Consider the following 16,978-nt stretch of genomic DNA (forward strand, 5'->3'; position numbering starts at 1 on the left):
CGACAACTAATGTATTCGTGTGTGTGTGTGTTAATAACTTTCGCGACGTTAAAAAGTCATTAAAAATTTAAAAAGTCATTAAAAAGTTCCCTGTTTTGGGAAATTTTTAAAGCGTCAATGAGGCATAAAAATTATTGGGGGGCGCGTGTGAATTAGAGGAACAAGCACTTAATTTCCCAGTTAATTTATAATATTTAAAATAGATCTGTACTCGGCTGGGTTTTTCCGCTTGAGTTCCCTTGAGGTCAACCTGTTTAAATTGTTGACTGTAAGTCCCAGTGCGCCACGTAGTGCCTGACTTGTTCAGTTCCGATTTCGGTTCTTGGTAGAGAACGACCAGGCATCTGCAATGGGAGTGAGTAAAAGCTTCTTGTCCTTTTCGGGGAGGGTGTGAAGGGCGACTGTTAGAAAATCGCTTTTTTTTATCAGAATAAAAAACAGGACAGGCGGTGTAAGCGTCTTGATTCTACCGTTTGCATAAGGCAGAGTAAATGTTAGGCTCGGCTTCAGCACTATAGCTCGGCGAGGCGAGGCGACTGAGCCTGGCAAAAGGGCTTAGTTTCCTTTTTCAGTTTGTTCCGTCTTTCAAATAAGCCAAAATACGCTTGAAGTATTGTGTCTGAACCATTTGATTAAGTGCCTCTGGTTTTGTACGTATCCATAGAAAGAGATCATGATATATGTGCATAAAAACAGATTATATAACGTGCGGGGACGAAATAAAAAGCCGAAGGGTTGCGAGAAAACTGGCGGGCTTGCTGATAATGTGGCTTTCAAACAGAAAAACCAAGGCGAATTTCACATGTCAAAAACGGCTTTTTTCAGTCTCTAGCCATTTCAAAATGTCTCTGTAAACAAGGCGACGCCTTGCTGATCTTGAAGGTTACAGTTGGTATGGCTATTAGGGAAATTTTCAGAAGAGCAATGAGGAATGGAGCGACGGTGGGGGGGCGAGAACGGTGGGGGGGAATAAAGAACAAAGATCTGCTGCGATCCTATTTACACTTTGGCTTGCAATCCTATTTACACTTCGCAGCCTAACTGAACGTCTCCGAGCAAACAAACATGTCTCCGATCGGGCTATAAAAAAGTCATTGGCATTCTACCATGGTGGATGACTATTGACTAACAAGCCGAGAACGAATTTTTCCCCCTTTCCTTCCTTCGGATTCAGACCTGTCTCTTCCTCATTCCCTACCGACTGAGCCATTTTGTTTATTCTTTCACTAGTTTACCCTCCCTTTCGGCCCTGAAGATACCAAACCATCTTGATTGTGCTGCCGGCCGCCATTTTTCGCCTCGCACAAGACTGCTTCCAACGGCTTTTCTTATAACGACACCAACCTGGTCACTTAATCTGGGGAGATACAAAACATCTAGAACACATTTTACTAAAGCGTAGATTGAAATTATGTTTGGAAGGAAGGGAGCCTACTTTTTTTAAATTCGTGATTGATATGTTTGTGATAGTGACTAGAGGCAAAGGTGCCTTTCTTAGCAATTGTGTAAAAGAGAATTCTGGAAGATTTATTACCCGGGCGTGCCAAGTTGTTGTTGTTGTTGTTGTTATGTGCCTTCAAGTCGATTGCGACTTATGGTGACTCTATGAATCAGTGACCTCCAAGAGCATCTGTCATGAACCACCCTGTTCAGATCTTGTAAGTTCAGGTCTGTGGCTCCCATTATGGAATCAATCCATCTCTTGCTTGGTCTTCCTCTTTTTCTACTCCCTTCTGTTTTTCCCAGCATTATTGTCTTTTCTAGTGAATCATGTCTTCTCATTATGTGTCCAAAGTATGATAACCTTAGTTTCAACATTTTAGCTTCAAGTGATAGTTCTGGTTTAATTTGATCTAACACCCAATTATTTGTCTTTTTCGCAGTCCATGGTATGCGCAAAGCTCTCCTCCAGCACCACATTTCAAATGAGTAGATTTTTCTCTTATCTGCCTTTTTCACTGTCCAACTTTCACACCCATACATAGAGATTGGGAATACCATGTTCTGGTTGTACCCGCCAAAATTCCCTGTATTTCTATACATCTGTGTGAATAGCTAAGTTATGCCGGCTTCCTCGATGTAGAGTTGCTCTGCCCATCACGTGTCTGGATAAGCTTGTGGGAACAGAAAACTTTTCAGCAGAATGAGGGCACCTACTTAATGTCAATGCTTTGTGTTCACTAGGGACAGTATTTGTATGTAAGCAGGTAATATGGAGAATACACCAGACAACGGTGGTAAAATATAACTTCCAGATGAGAAGCAGTTTTTGTTACAGTATCCCCTGGGCAAATCCGCAGAGCTTGGCAAAGTTACTTTTTTGAACTACAACTCCCATCAGCCCCAGCCAGCATGGCCACTGGATTGGGCTGATGGGAGTTGTAGTTCAAAAAAGTAACTTTTCCAAGCTCTTCATGACAAAGACTTGAGGGAAACTGAGATCCCTATCTGAAGAACTTCTCCAAAACAGCTCCATTCTCTTGGGAGCGGTAGCCAGCCAGCTTCCTCCCTGTCACAAGTGCGCTGTGTGATCACTGCACGCTCCAGTGGAAAATGAACACTGCCTACCTCCCTGCCTCCAACTGCCTGGCCCCAGAGGTTGCTCCTGATCCTCTCTCAAAGGTGCTTCCTACAGAACCAGCAGGCTGCTTTTCCAGTCCTGCAGGAAGAGCTTAATTCAGGCAAAGGAGACAGCAAAGCCTCCAGAGCAGATCTGTTTGACTTGACGTCACAGGGAGAGGGAGCCAGCCAGTTCCCTCCAGGGTGCTGCATGAACACTGCATGCTTCTGTAGAGAATGCACACTTCCCTGCCGCCATTTGCCTGGCTCCGGCGGCTGTTCTCACAAAGCTGCTTGCTAGTCTTTCAAGTTCTTAAGATGGACCATGTGAAGATTTTGCCTTTTAATGGTTGAAAATATGAAGAAAGAAAGCAGCTGTGTGTGTGAGAGTGAGTGAGTGAGTGTGAAGAGACATATTTAGGCTTTTCACTTGATAAAACTGCATAGGAAAGGTGGTTTAGGAGATGTATGGCAAAATAGGTGTACTAGCAACCAAGACCATAAGAAACAGATGACTTAGAGCACACATTTCATTTTTAAAAAGGTGTTATCTTCCTTTTAGAAAAATCTGGAAACTGTTTTTCAGTTATTATAATCTAATATAATACTGTGTAACGCTTCCTGGAGAGGTGGGATGTGGCTAGGAGGAAAGGGACAAAGGAGAGTTGCCCACATCCACGATTATTTTAAGGAAGCTGCTTTATACCATTTGTCCAGCTAGCTCAGTGCTGTCTACACTGACTGGCAGTGGCTCCCCAGGGTTTCAGATGGGACATTTTGAGCCCTATCTGGAAATCCCAGGGACTGAACTTGACATCTTTTGCATGCGAATAATGTGCTCTACCACCCTGCTATGGTGCTTTCCCTTATTTATTTAGTTCAGCTCTTTCCAGATCCAGTGAATCAGATTCTTTCTCTGCTGTTCTTCAATCCCATCAAACTAAACTCTGGTCTCCAGATGCACCAGAACAAGGTGGCATGATCCTGAGGTGGTAGTAGAGTCCACTGGACCACTTCACTTTACTGGTGGAGAACCCATTTTTGATGGTTCCCCCATTTAAATATCTCCTTGAGCCAGGAGAAAAGATGGCATAGCCGTGGAGAATGGCTTTAGCTTAATGCTCTCTCCTGTCACTGCTGTGCTAACTTTCTGTTTGCAGGGAGTCATCACCTGCAGTCTGAAGTTGTACTTTCTGTTCTACCACTTCAGAAGTCTACCTCATTCCAATTTCACGCTGCTATCTGGGCAGACCAAAGTTGAATTTGAAACTGCCAGTGTGGGAGTGAAGAGCCTGGGGAAGTACAGAAATGTTAGAACAGGCCTGATCAGTCATGGTGCTGGAGTTTCTTTCCCAGTCCCTCCAATAAGGCGATGAGAGACTGCCTCTACCTCAAGAGAAGAAATTGTTCTAGTCTAGTAAGACTAATCAATGGATGGGGGGGGGAGAAGGAGACAGTGGAACAAGGTCCAGGCTTCTAGCTAGTCACAGAGGTGGGGGTTAAGATGACTAACAATGGGTGCGTTGGTCTGTCTTGAAAACTCTGAAAAGAGTATCTGCTTTAGATGTTTATTTGTTCAGTTATTAAATTTATATCGTGCCCTTCCTCCCAGCAGGAGCCCAGGGTGGCAAACAAAAACACTAAAACATAATAAAAACAGACTTTAAAATATATGAAAACAAAACATCTTTAAAAACACATTAAAACAAAACATCTTTAAAATCATCTTTAAAAAAACACCTTAAAAAGCAATTCCAACACAGATGCAGACTGGGATAAGGTCTCTACTTAAAGGCTCGTTGAAAGAGGAAGGTCTTCAGTAGGTGCTGAAAAGATAACAGAGATGGTGCCTGTCTAATATTTGGATGGATTGCCTTCAAGTTGATTCCAACTTATTGGCAACCCTATGAATAGGGTTTTCATGGTAAGTGGTATTCAGAGGGGGTTTATCATTGCCTTCCTCTGAGGCTGAGAGGCAGTGACTGGCCCCAGGTCACCCAGTGAGCTTCATGGTTGTGTGGGGATTCGAACCCTGGTCTCCCAGGTCATAGTCCAACACCTTAACCACTACGCCACACTGGCTCTCTGTCTAATATTTAAGGGGAGGAAATTCCAAAGGATCGGTGCTGCTACGCTAAAGGTCTGTTTCCTATGTTGTGCGGAATGGACTTCCTGATAAGATGGTAACTGCAGGAGGCCCTCACCTGCAGAGTGCAGTGACTGGCTGGGTATACAAAGGGTAAGATGATCTTTCAGGTATCCTGGTCCCATGCTGTACAGGGCTTTGTACACCTGAACCGGAACCTTGAACTTGATGCTACTGTTCCACAATTGTTTCCCCTCTCATTCTTAAGTTATTCTATACAGTAGGGCCCCGCTTTACGGCATTCTGCTGATGCGGCGGCTTTCAATTAGGGGAAATTCCCCATTTTAAAGCCAATTTTGTGGTTTTGCAGCATTTTTGCGCAACGCAGCCCATTATAGTCAATGGGTTCCGCTTTACAGTGGGGGCCTGGTCCCTAACCCGCCGTATAAGCGGGGTCCTACTGTTGTAGTTACTAATTTCAGAGCTTGCAAACATGGAACGTTTTGACTGCATCCTCCTACCTCTTTAGCTCCAACTCAGATTGGTTAACCTTCATATGCACTGTGATCTTGAAGCTGCCCTCAGTTGCTCCGACTTAGCTTTAGCCTCTCTGCTTTCAGCTCCCCTTCTAAAATTACCATGTATATTTCAGGCAAGAGAGCCAGTGTGGCATACTGGTTAAGGTGTTGGACTATGACCTGGGAGACCAGGGTTCGAATCCCCACGGAGCCATGAAGCTCACTGGGTGACCTTGGGCCAGTTACGGCCTCTGAGCCTCAGAGGAAGGCAATGGTAAACCCCCTCTGAATATTGCTTACCATGAAAACCCTATTCATAGGGATGCCATAAGTTGGGACCGACTTGAAGGCAGTCCATTTCCATTTCAGGCAGGATTAAATATGGTGTAAAGCCGGGATGGGGAACTGGCGGCCTGTGGGCTGATGTGGCCCACGGGACCTTCCCATCTGGTCTTCATTGCTGCTCCTCCCTGAAGCAATTAGGTTCGGAGAAAGACTTCTAGAGAAATGGGCCCCCTCCCCTGAGCCTAATTGTGGCATGGGGGCATTTTTGGGTACAGAGAGTTGAAGCTGGGGAGCCCCTTGTGCATTGAGACATCCCACCAAAAATACCCTCCTGCAACAGTTTGGGAGTTTCAGTATTCCTGAGCACTATACCCTCTCAGATCCAACATTTAGATGTATAAAAGTGTTTGGCTTGATGACAATGAGAGCCAGTGTGGTGTAGTGGTTAAGGTGTTGGACTACGACCTGGGAGACCAGGGTTCAAATCCCCACGCAGCCATGAAGCTCACTGGGTGACCTGGGGCCAGTCACTGCCTCTCAGCCTCAGAGGAAGGCTTGGTAAACCCCCTCTGAATACTGCTTACCATGAAAACCCTATTCACAGGGTTGTCATAAGTCAGAATCTGCTTGAAGGCAGTCCATTTCCATTTCCATGATAATATGTTATGGTTTTACTGCTACATTTTCTGTTTTTGTGTACACTGTAGAAATGTGAATAAGTGGTATATGTCTTAGATAAACAAATTTGTATCCAACACTGAACAAGCAGAGTTCCATTTCTTCTCCCTCCCTCCCACCCCCCAACTGCTTTGGAGGGTTCTTCCATAACTCATTTTGAGAGCAGGTAGAAGGCTGGAGGGGACAGGAGAGGAACTTTTGTTGCACACATAGAAAAATATTTTGTGTGAATGGAGTTGTAGCCTTGGGTACAGCTTAATAATAATAATAATAATAATAATAATGATATACTAACTAGAACATATAGTGATGCCTCAGCTACAGAGATTCCTGGATGCCAATGATTAACTATTTCCTTTTCAATTGGATTTCCAACCTGGCTTTGGGAGGAAGAGTATCTTGATTGTCAAGGTGGATGACCTATGCTGGGAGCTGTACAGGGCAAGTGTGTCCCAGCTGGATTCAGTCACTTCAGCAATGGTATCTCTCTGGGGTACTTTGCAAGAATGGGATATATGGTTGTATCCTACTCATAGTAGACCCACTGAAGTTAAACATTACTTAGATCTATTCATTTCAGTGGGTGTACTCAAACCCTTAGATCTTCAGTTTTAAGGTGGTACTGATCATTCCTGGAGGTAGACTGCAGTGAAAATATGGATTTGTCATGCTAAATGATATTTGAGGTATGTGTGAGCAGGAATTGAAAGTACAGAAATAGTCTGTATTCTATTGCCCTTATATAGTTAACAACAATATCCTTGAAAGGGAACTAAATAAATACTCCCCTTCGCCAAGTGAGGTTGTGCCTCCAGAACAAGCAAGTTTGAGGGACTGCATCACCCCACTCCTTTCTCTTCTCTGGGCATCCCAGAGCAGCAATCCAATGGGACCTGGACTGCAATGTGAATTGGTTATTCCTGAATACATTTAAATCATCCTGCCTAATTGTATTGTATGGGCAGCCAAAGAACAGTAAAAGAGTGCTTCTTCTAGTCAGTATGTTTGGGTGACACAGTCTGTATGGGTTCAGATATACAGTGCGGCAACCTTGCTGAAGGCAGGCTGGTTGAATCATGGAAGAGAGGTGCAATATAAATAAATGAAGATTCTAGCCCTATAGTTTTTAATAAGGTGGTTAGTTTGGATTAATTAATTCAGAAACCAAGGGAGCATTTTTGTATACGTTAAAGATTCTGATGCAGTTTAGTAGCTAACAACAAAAGCAAGGGATAATACTTACTCCAGATGAACTACTTCCAACAGCATGGAATAGGAAGAAGGGAGTAATGTGGAATCGACTCATACCAGCATATGAATGACAAGAAAACTGGTCTTTGTAAGTCGTGGGCCAATCTGGATTTGGCTAATGAAAGTAGTAGGAATGAAGACAAATTTCTGTCACTGCTGATGCTCTGGCTATGCTTTTAGGAGGAAGGGAAAAAGAGGAGTACCCATGTCTGATCAGTGGTCAGCACCCCAGATACATGCCCTTGAACAAACTGCAATAGGGTTGGGGAAAAACCTTCAGTTGTTCCCTTTCACTCAAGAGGAAGACAGGCCAGCAAGCCAGCATGTCTATGTTACTCATTAACTGGGAAGTGGTGAAGAGGAGGTAGGTGGAAGAGCAAATTCAGCATAATACCGACACCTGGTGGTCACTACGGGGAACTGGTTCCCCACTTTCATATGCTAATAGCTTCATCAAATTTTGTAGGGTAAAAAACTGCTCCTGGCCCAGATTTCAGTGTGCAGTTTACACATAAGACAACCTACAGGGTAGTTTTTCTATGACAGTGTCATCTGTACAACATTCCAAAATTTCATCCAGTTACCACTTAATGTTTTCTTCCGGAAATAAGAAACCCAGTAATGTATAGGGTTTATGTCCTATTCCAGCCAATGTTAGCAGATTGGGGTAGAAAAACACCCCATCATTTTTTCATAGAACAAAGAGCACCACTGGAGTCAAATGCACAGAAACATTCTACTGCATCTGAATAAGTGTTGTCTGGCTCTAGGTATCGTCAAGTACACAATCTAACAACACAAACACAAATTTTATTTGGGGTCAACTTATCAACCCATCATACATTTGAAATCTCATTGGGGTAGAAAAATGTAAATGTACTGCCTTCAAGTCGATTCTGACTTATGGCGACCCTATGAATAGGGTTTTCATGAGGCTGAGAGGCAGTACACCCTAAAACCAACCAGTGTGATTTTTTTCCTCAACACTGGATGAAGGTTAAGCTTCACTTTAAAATATTTTCAAGTATTTTATTATTTATTTATGTATGTATTTATTTTATTATTCGATTTATATCCCACTCTTCCTCCCAGCAGGAACCTTCCAGGAGTATTCCAACAAAAATAATTTCTAAGACATGAGAACTTAGTAGCATACCTTTTGGAATCATCCCAGCAACCATTTCATTGAAGAATGTTTATAGTAAACTGCTTCCACTGGCTCCAAGAACCTTGTGGTACCCTGCTCCTAGTAGGAAAAATCATTTGGGTCCAGAAAGGTCTCCTCAGGTGTGGTCTCTCTGCTGCCTCCCTCATAGTGTTTGGGTCCTCCCCTTTTCGATGAGACCTTTATCATCTCCTGGACTCAGCTGTTCACTTCCCCTCAGCTAGATGTTATTAGTTAAGATGTTAAGTGCCCAGGTGGCAAGCTCTCCGTGCTAGAATAAAACAATGCTGGAAACTGGCTTTTTAAAAAGAGATTTATAGTTTTAAAGCAAGTCACAATATGAATACAGTAATACATAATAAGAAATGTAAAATGTTGGAAGATTCAGAACAAAAGAAAGTACTTCTCTACACAGTGCATAGTTAAACTGGAATTTGCTCCCACAAAGGCAGTGAAAGGCATCAACCTGGATAGATTTAAAAGATTAGACAGATTTGTGGAGGATATGGCTATCAGTGGCTGCTAACCCTGATGGCTATGTTTTCCCTCCACTGTTGGAGGCAGTATATTTCTGAATATCACTTGCAGGAGGGGAGAGTTTTTATTGATAATTTTAATGCTTTTTGTAAACCGCTTAGAGGTTTTCTACATTCAAGTGGTATATAATTTTGTTAAATAAATATTGGGGGGGAAATTGGGGGGGACAAAATAGAATTCTAAGGCAGTCATAAGTCCACCAGCACCACCTTCTGGTTCTGTGACATTAACATGTCAAATCTCTATATTCAAACATTTTCTTTTTTAAATTTAATAAGTTTTATTTTCAAAATAAACAAAATATAAACATAACCAACAAAATAAACCCAAAATGTTACACTATGGAGATCATAATCATATTGCTTGTAAAGATTACATTTTGATTATCCATAGTGAATTAACAACACAATTTTAATTCATACATTAGTACTGTTTCCTTCCTTTTCCTTTCTGGCAGGATTTTTGAAAATCATTCCTATCCTTCATTTATTGTACCATTTAATAATAGTGCCATATCCATGTGTATGCCATTGGCAGGGAGATCCTTATATCTTGTAGATTTATATAACTGATAAAATCATACGATACTGAAATGAAATTAGTCCCTTTACTTTGTCCTCTTGCTCTCTTTAAATTATCTGTTAGCTTTTTTAGTAGAGCTATATCCCAAACTGTTTTATACCAAGAATCTATATTTGCTCCTTTAAGGTCTGTCCAAGATCGTACAATAGTAGTCCTTGTTGCTGCTAACAAAAAACTTACCAACTTCTTATTTTTAATATCAAGGTCTTCATTCAGAAATAAATTCTATATTGCTAATTGTGGTGTCAATGTAATTTTTTGTTGGGCTATCTGTTCAATCTCCTTAAGCACAGATACTCAAAAATCTGTGAATTTTTTGACACTCCCACCACATATTTATGTATGTACAGATTCTTTGACACCCCCTCCAGCACATTGAAAATGTTCCTGGATTCATCAATGCTATTTTTCTAGGTGTCAGATACCACTGATATATGATTTTCAAAAACAATTCTCTGTGATTAGCTGCTGTTGTTCAGCGTGGTGGCTTATTCCATTGTGTTACCGACTCTTCCCTCTATATTTCAATTCCAAGTTCCCTTTCCCATCACAATTTTAATTCTGATGTATCTCCTATGTAATCAACCAAGATTTTATATGTATTGGATGTCAGGCGCTTTGAATCCTCTGAATATGCTAATATTAATTTCTCAAATCTGGTAAATCTCTGTGTTGCAGCTTCTTTTATTTCTGGATTATTCAATTTTTTTTATTTGTTCCCATAATAACCATTAACAGGTCAAATCTATAGATCCAAGCATTCTCTTGTTTTTTCATAGCATTTGGATCAGACGCATTTTTATTGCAATAGCTTACAAAACACAGAAGCTATGATTAGCTGAACAGAAGTGCTTTGCAACTGGTTGTTCCATTTCCCCCCCCATCAAGATTATGGACTTAACCATTTCTAAAATGTGTGTGTGTGTGTAGAAGATTTGCCGTTTTACTCACACACTGAATATGGCATCCTAGACGTTTGCACTTTTAAAAACAGTCTTTCAATATAAATATAGATATAATGTATATGAATACAGGTGTAACAGGTACGGTTACATTAGATGTGGGTGTAACAGCTGAAGGTAGAGGAGGATCTGGAAAGCAAAAGAAAAGAAAAAATGGTGTTGAATATTGAGCAGACACTGTCATGAAATTTGTTTTGGGGCATTGGTAGGAGGGCCCATAGGGATGCATTACTCTTACACATAAGGCCCTTGTCAGTTGAGGCTAGGCCACCGAGCATTAAAAGGTGTATACATGGAGTTCCTGCCTACATGGATCTCAGTATCTGCATTCCTCTGCACGTGCACTCACACACACAATCCTGCCAACTGGTGTCCTTGCACTTTGTCCTATGCAAGTGTGAAGGTGGCACCAGTGTCAGCAGCAGAGGGTCCTCCCACCGTCTTCTAGATTTCTGCCACTTTGCTTTACTGCCTATTGCTATCTGCAAAGCCCCATTCAGAGTTCTGTTCACATTAAGAGTGCAGTGATGGAATTTGACAGAAAACAGAGGCCAGGAACACTGTATTAGAAATCTGAGCTTGTATCACACCCTATCCTGAGGTAGCAATGCATGAAAATCATCTACCTTAACTCTTGTGAAACTATCTGCAGTCACACCTTTGGCACACAGCTGGCCTTAACTTGCAAACATATCTGGGACAAGCAGAGCATTTTCACTTCATCTCAAGATAACAAAAAAGTCATGAAATTATTCTTAATGCCTGAGAAGGGCTCTTTCTATTGTACCAATGCAGCCTAGCAGGCATTCTGTTCTACAGGCATTTGTGCAGTAATGTTGGTTTTATGGATATTGACACTTTCAGCTCAGTTACACTGTTTTCTAAGCAAAGGGACACAAGGTTCGACCTTGATCCTTTGACATGGATATGTTAAAGAGGGGCTGTGCTTTTGTTGCCAGTTCCCCATTCTTCTAGATCATATATCTTTTCTGATGTGCCAGCTTAAATTGCTGTATCATCCTTCTTGCTGCCCTGGACTCCTTCTGGGAAGAAAGGCAGGATATAAATTTAATAATCATCATTATGGCAGAAAACTTGTAATGCTGCACTCAATCCTGTCCAATTTGTGCCCCAGGTAGAATTTCAAGCTATAAACAAAACAAATCATCTCTTTATAGGGAAGCATACACTCCTCTATAGCCATACATAGGAAAGAGTTTTAGCCAAGGAGTCTTTTTCAGAGCTTACCTGCAAAAGTCACAAATATTTGAAGCAAGCATGTCCTGTGCATCATTTCCACAATTGTGTAGTAGCCTTCCGCTGTTGCATTCTGCACAGTGAACTTTCCTTTGACCAGAGAAATTGTCGGTTCTCCCCAACAGTTCAAGTGTTCATAATTTCCTGTGCCAATGAGTTTGGGTAAACCTGGTCGGTCATGAAAGTATACCCCTATCAAAATTGTTGTATTAGATGGAAGAGTGAGTGATGGAGTGCCACCTTTATGCGTTTCCAGAGTTTGTGTGGAGAGACATCCCGTTGTTTCTGTAAAATATTCAGGAAAATATTAACATGAATAAGATTGTGCAATTCTGAGGGTTAAGGATATGGCAGAAGCCTGATTAGAACCACAGGTGGTCTGTTGCCACAAGGACAAACTGTTTGACTAAAATGTGACAGATTAAGAGGGCGTTCAGAAGAATGTTTCTAATTTGATATGCATTTAATGCTGCTCCCATAAATGGATTTCTTATACTGGCTGTTTGATATGCTGTTTTTATGTTTATTTAATATTTAAAAACACTTTTACATGATTGATGTTTTTAAAGTTGTTTGCATTCTGAGCTGCTGTGGAGTAGTTAAGGCACACTGCTGAAAAGGACTGGGCAGTATATTTAGTTTTAAGTACAATATGGTAATGTTTAATACTGTAAAGCAACACCAGTTGTTTTAATGCACTATGTACTTTTTAGGCAGAAAAAATGGAAGCTGGTGGGCATGCATTCTTCCTATCCTTTTTAAAAAATATATTTGTTACAGTTTGTCCTTTGTAATTTATCACTTTGTCAATAAAAGTTTTTTTTAAGGATGACACACACACCATTTTATTCTAAGTCCACATCTCTTCCAGTGATGTCAGACTTCCAACAACCTGCGTTCCCCAGGTTATACTCATTGCAGTAGATCATGCTAGCATCTGCTAAATTATGCACAGAGGCAGTAGACCATAGAATGGATAGGAAAAAGATTCCTTGACTAGTGGGTTTTAAGGTGTCCAATATTGATTAAAGAAAGTGCTATGTGCCTGTTCAGAGGAGAAATCTCAAACTGCCAAGTTTCTTCTGGATTTGTGCAGCCTTGCACAACCCCTACTGTGGAGCAAAATTCATATATGACCCAGACTGTCCCGTGTTCAGATAACACAATACAAGCTTGAATTTGACATGATTCATTCCCTGACATGAGTATATGGGGGAGCCTCATTTCATACACCCAGAAGTGTAAAATGGGTTTAGATGTCTCCTTGGTGAATAAGTAAGTAGTGTTGGAATGTATGAGGTTCAACTCCAACTTGTGGGTTGAGGCTGCATGAGGTTAAAAAGGGTAGCTGGAGAGGAGACCTCTTGGTTGCTAGGCTATACCTATCCCTTTGATCTCCTGCTGTCTCTCCCTTCCTGCTAGACTGATATGCAAAGGATGTTGATCCCAGTTACTTCCCTCCTTCCCACTTTCTTCGTTTTCTTACTCAAGAGGGGAGCAGACATCTTTCCTTTGTCTCTCCCTCTCTTCCAGCATGAGGGCTAGCACTGGGCGCAGTGTTCGGCTCTCCAACATAGCTAGTTAGCCAGAGGTAGGACTCTTTCCTATCAAGTATATATTTCCAGAATAAAGTAGTTATTTCTTATTTTAAGGCTAAATCTCTGTCTGACTAATTTGTAGGGAAGGTAGAATCTTAGCAAAGATTCAAACACACAAACGTAAGCTTGCTCAAAACTGTCCGCTCTGCTATGCAACTCAACAGAATTCCGACAAGTAGTATCTGAAAAAGCCTTAAGTCTATGGAACATACAGGGACAACTATAGGAGAACTAGACATAGCACAGAGTAACATTTTTCAGCCTAAGGGCCTCTTTCCCTCATAAGTAACATTCTGGGGGCCACATAAGAAAAGCCTGCTGGATCAGGCCAGTGGCTCATCTAGTCCAGCACCCGGTTCTCACAGCAACCAACCAGACGTCTACAGGAAGTCCATAAGCAGGACATGAATCCACAGAAGCCACAGAATAAAGACTGATAAAGATCAGAATAAAGTGGAGACTCATGAATGAATAGCGATTATAATATTGATAATTCTCTGCAAGCAAAAAAAATATATATAGGAGGAGATTGGAAAAATGAAAAGATAAAGGAAAAAGGAATGGGATCGTTAAGGAAATGTAAAAAAGGAGAGGACTCTATCCCTAGTTTACACACCAGCACTGCTCCACCCGGCAAGCAAAGGAATGTTCAAGCACACATTCCAGCCAGGCAAAATCACTTGGCGGGCACAGTGCAGGGCAGGTGAGGAGTGTGATCCAAGGAGAGGGTAACATTCAGCCTCAGGGCCTGAGGTTCCCTGGCATAGTGGTTTGTCTATCACTGAAAAGTTTTAACGACAGGATGAGTCTTGAATGAGAGGCTTCACTATGCAGTAGTTACAAAAATTTAATTCCTCTGACCGTATGCTTAATTTGATTGTATGCTTAATTAGCAAGACACCAAAGCGGTTTTATAAAGAGCAGAGAACATGTATGGATTTGCAGTCTATAAAGCTATAACAGGAGTCATAATGAGGGAGATATTAGAATGGCTTTTACTGAATATACCAGGACCATCACTGCCTTTGAAACAAAGTTATTTAAATATGAAAGTCAATGAAAGCAGGGGAGGGGGGGAACTAGAGTTGTAACGAACATATATGGGTATACTGTGAAGTTGAAAGGCAAATTAAAATACAGTAGGGCTCCACTTCCCAGTGCTTCGCTTCCCGGCGTTCTGCTAATGCGGCGACTTTCATTCCCCAGTTTAAAGCCGCTTTTGCGGCATTTTGGTGTCATTTTCGCACAACGTGCCCCATTATGCTCAATGGGGTTCCGCTTTACAGCGATTTCCGCTTTACGGCGGGGGTCCAGAACGGAACCTGCCGTATAAGCGGGGCCCGCCTGTAGCAGACGATACCATACTCTTAGCAGAAACCAGTAATGGTTTGAAAAGAATGCTGATGAAAGTTAAAGAGGAAAGCACAAAAGCAGGACTACAGCTCAACGTTAGGAAGACTAAAGTAATGACAACAGAAGATTTATGTAACTTTAAAGTTGACAATGAGGACATTGAACTTGTCAAGGATTATCAATACCTCGGCACAGTCATTAACCAAAATGGAGACAATAGTCAAGAAATCAGAAGAAGGCTAGGACTGGGGGGGCAGCTGTGAGAGAACTAGAAAAGGTCCTCAAATGTAAAGATGTATCACTGAACACCAAAGTCAGGATCATCCAGACCATGGTATTCCCAATCTCTATCTATGGATGTGAAGCTTGGGCAGTGAAAAAAGCGGATAAGAGAAAAATCAGCTCATTTGAAATGTGGTGTTGGAGGAGAGCTTTGCGCATACCATGGACTGGGAAAAATACAGATAATTGGGTGTTAGAACAAATTAACCCAGAACTGTCACTAGAAGCTAAAATGATGAAACTGAGGTTATCATACTTAGGACACATAATGAGAAGACAGGATTCCCTAGAAAAGACAATAATGCTGGGAAAAACAGAAAGGAGTAGAAAAAGAGGAAGGCCAAACAAGAGATGGATTGATTCCATAAAGGAAGCCACAGACCTGAACTTACAAGATCTGAACAGGATGGCTTATAACAGATGCTCTTGGAGGTCACTGATTCATAGGGTCGCCATAAGTCGTAATCGACTTGAAGGCACAGAACAACAAATTATGTTCCAGTTACCAGAGACCCTGCCTATATAATCCGTTCTGGATAACAGAATTATTAGAGGACTCGCTGTTAATATAGTGAAAAAACAATTTGAACAGGAGCCCAAAAGTCTAATTGTGGTGGCCTCTGTGATGTCCTTCCCTGTTTCTCCCTGTCAGGTTCCCACCTGCTTGTGGCTACTGCCTTTCACTAGGCACCACCAGGGATACCACCAGTCCGGACCGTCCTTTATATGGTTTCTCACTCCGCTCTAGCTCTAGCACAGATCTCACTAGATCCCCCTCCTAGGCAGCACCACCAGTCACGTCCTATAACCAATACTCCCAGAGACTTTGCCTGAGTCTCTCTCTAGCTGGGTACTTTTGTGACTGCGTGCTTATGCTGTTCCCAGCCCCCTTGTATCTTTCTAGATAACGCATACAACTCTGGGTTGCTCTGGATACTTGAATTGTTATTATTCCTCCCTTCACCGCTGCCACCATTAGATACTGTTTCTGTTCAGCCTTGGTGATTACCTTGCCCTCCCTTCTGGTATGTATATCCCCCAGCCAAGGATCAGACCTTTGGTAAACTGAATAAGTATTTATTAAATATCAGAAATAACAAGATTAGTTTTAGAATGTTTCACAAGCGTATGGTTTCATCTATTCCTGTTTTGTACTTGACTTATTATTAATCAGAACTCCAACTCCCTCTTTCTCCACACTTCTGACCTCCACCCTCAAACACCTCTTTCTCCACACTCCCAACATCCACCACCAAACACCTTCTTCTCCACCCTACTAACATCCACCCAGATTCAACTGTCATTCTTCCATTTATACTCCCAGCCACTCAAATGCTCAGCCAATCATCCAGCATTCTACTGCTCATGTACTCCCCCCTCCTCTTTCACTCCACTTACCATATGTCTTCTGTATAAACATCACTTACCATATTTACCCTACAAGCAGGAACATCACAGCCTCCCCTTCCTGAGTTCGCCATGCAGTGCAGGAGTGAGGATGGGTCTTACTCTTGCTCTCACAGCATAATGGGAAACCTAGTGCACCCATCCCCACGCTGTTCTCTGCCATAGGCAGAAACATAGGTTTTCAATGGGGCAGTGGAGAGTGATTCATCAGACCTGGTCTTACAGAAAGGGCCAGAGGGATGTGAGAGGTGTGAAAGGAAGTAACGTTTGGGGGAAGGGGAGAAAGGTATCGTTCACATTTTACACTAGGCTTTGAAGAAAGTGTGGTGTAGTAGTTAAGGTGTTGGACTATGACCTGGGAGACCAGGGTTTGAATCCCCACATAGCCATGAAACTCACTAGGTGACTTTGGGCCAGTCACTGCCTCTAAGCTTCATGAAAACCCTATTCATAGGGTT

General features: G+C 41.9%; 1 long non-coding RNA gene across 1 annotated transcript in view; it reads left to right on the forward strand.

The window, feature by feature from the left end:
• The first annotated feature begins 271 nt into the window (after positions 1-271).
• The window catches only part of LOC133380940 (uncharacterized), a 44,611-nt gene continuing 27,904 nt past the window's right edge, over positions 272-16,978 (forward strand). The window contains exon 1 of the long non-coding RNA XR_009761587.1: positions 272-355. This is a non-coding gene — a long non-coding RNA (uncharacterized LOC133380940). The remainder of the gene's footprint in view (positions 356-16,978) is intronic.

Source organism: Rhineura floridana, chromosome 3 (assembly GCF_030035675.1).
Source record: "Rhineura floridana isolate rRhiFlo1 chromosome 3, rRhiFlo1.hap2, whole genome shotgun sequence".
Taxonomy (NCBI): Eukaryota; Metazoa; Chordata; class Lepidosauria; order Squamata; family Rhineuridae; genus Rhineura; species Rhineura floridana.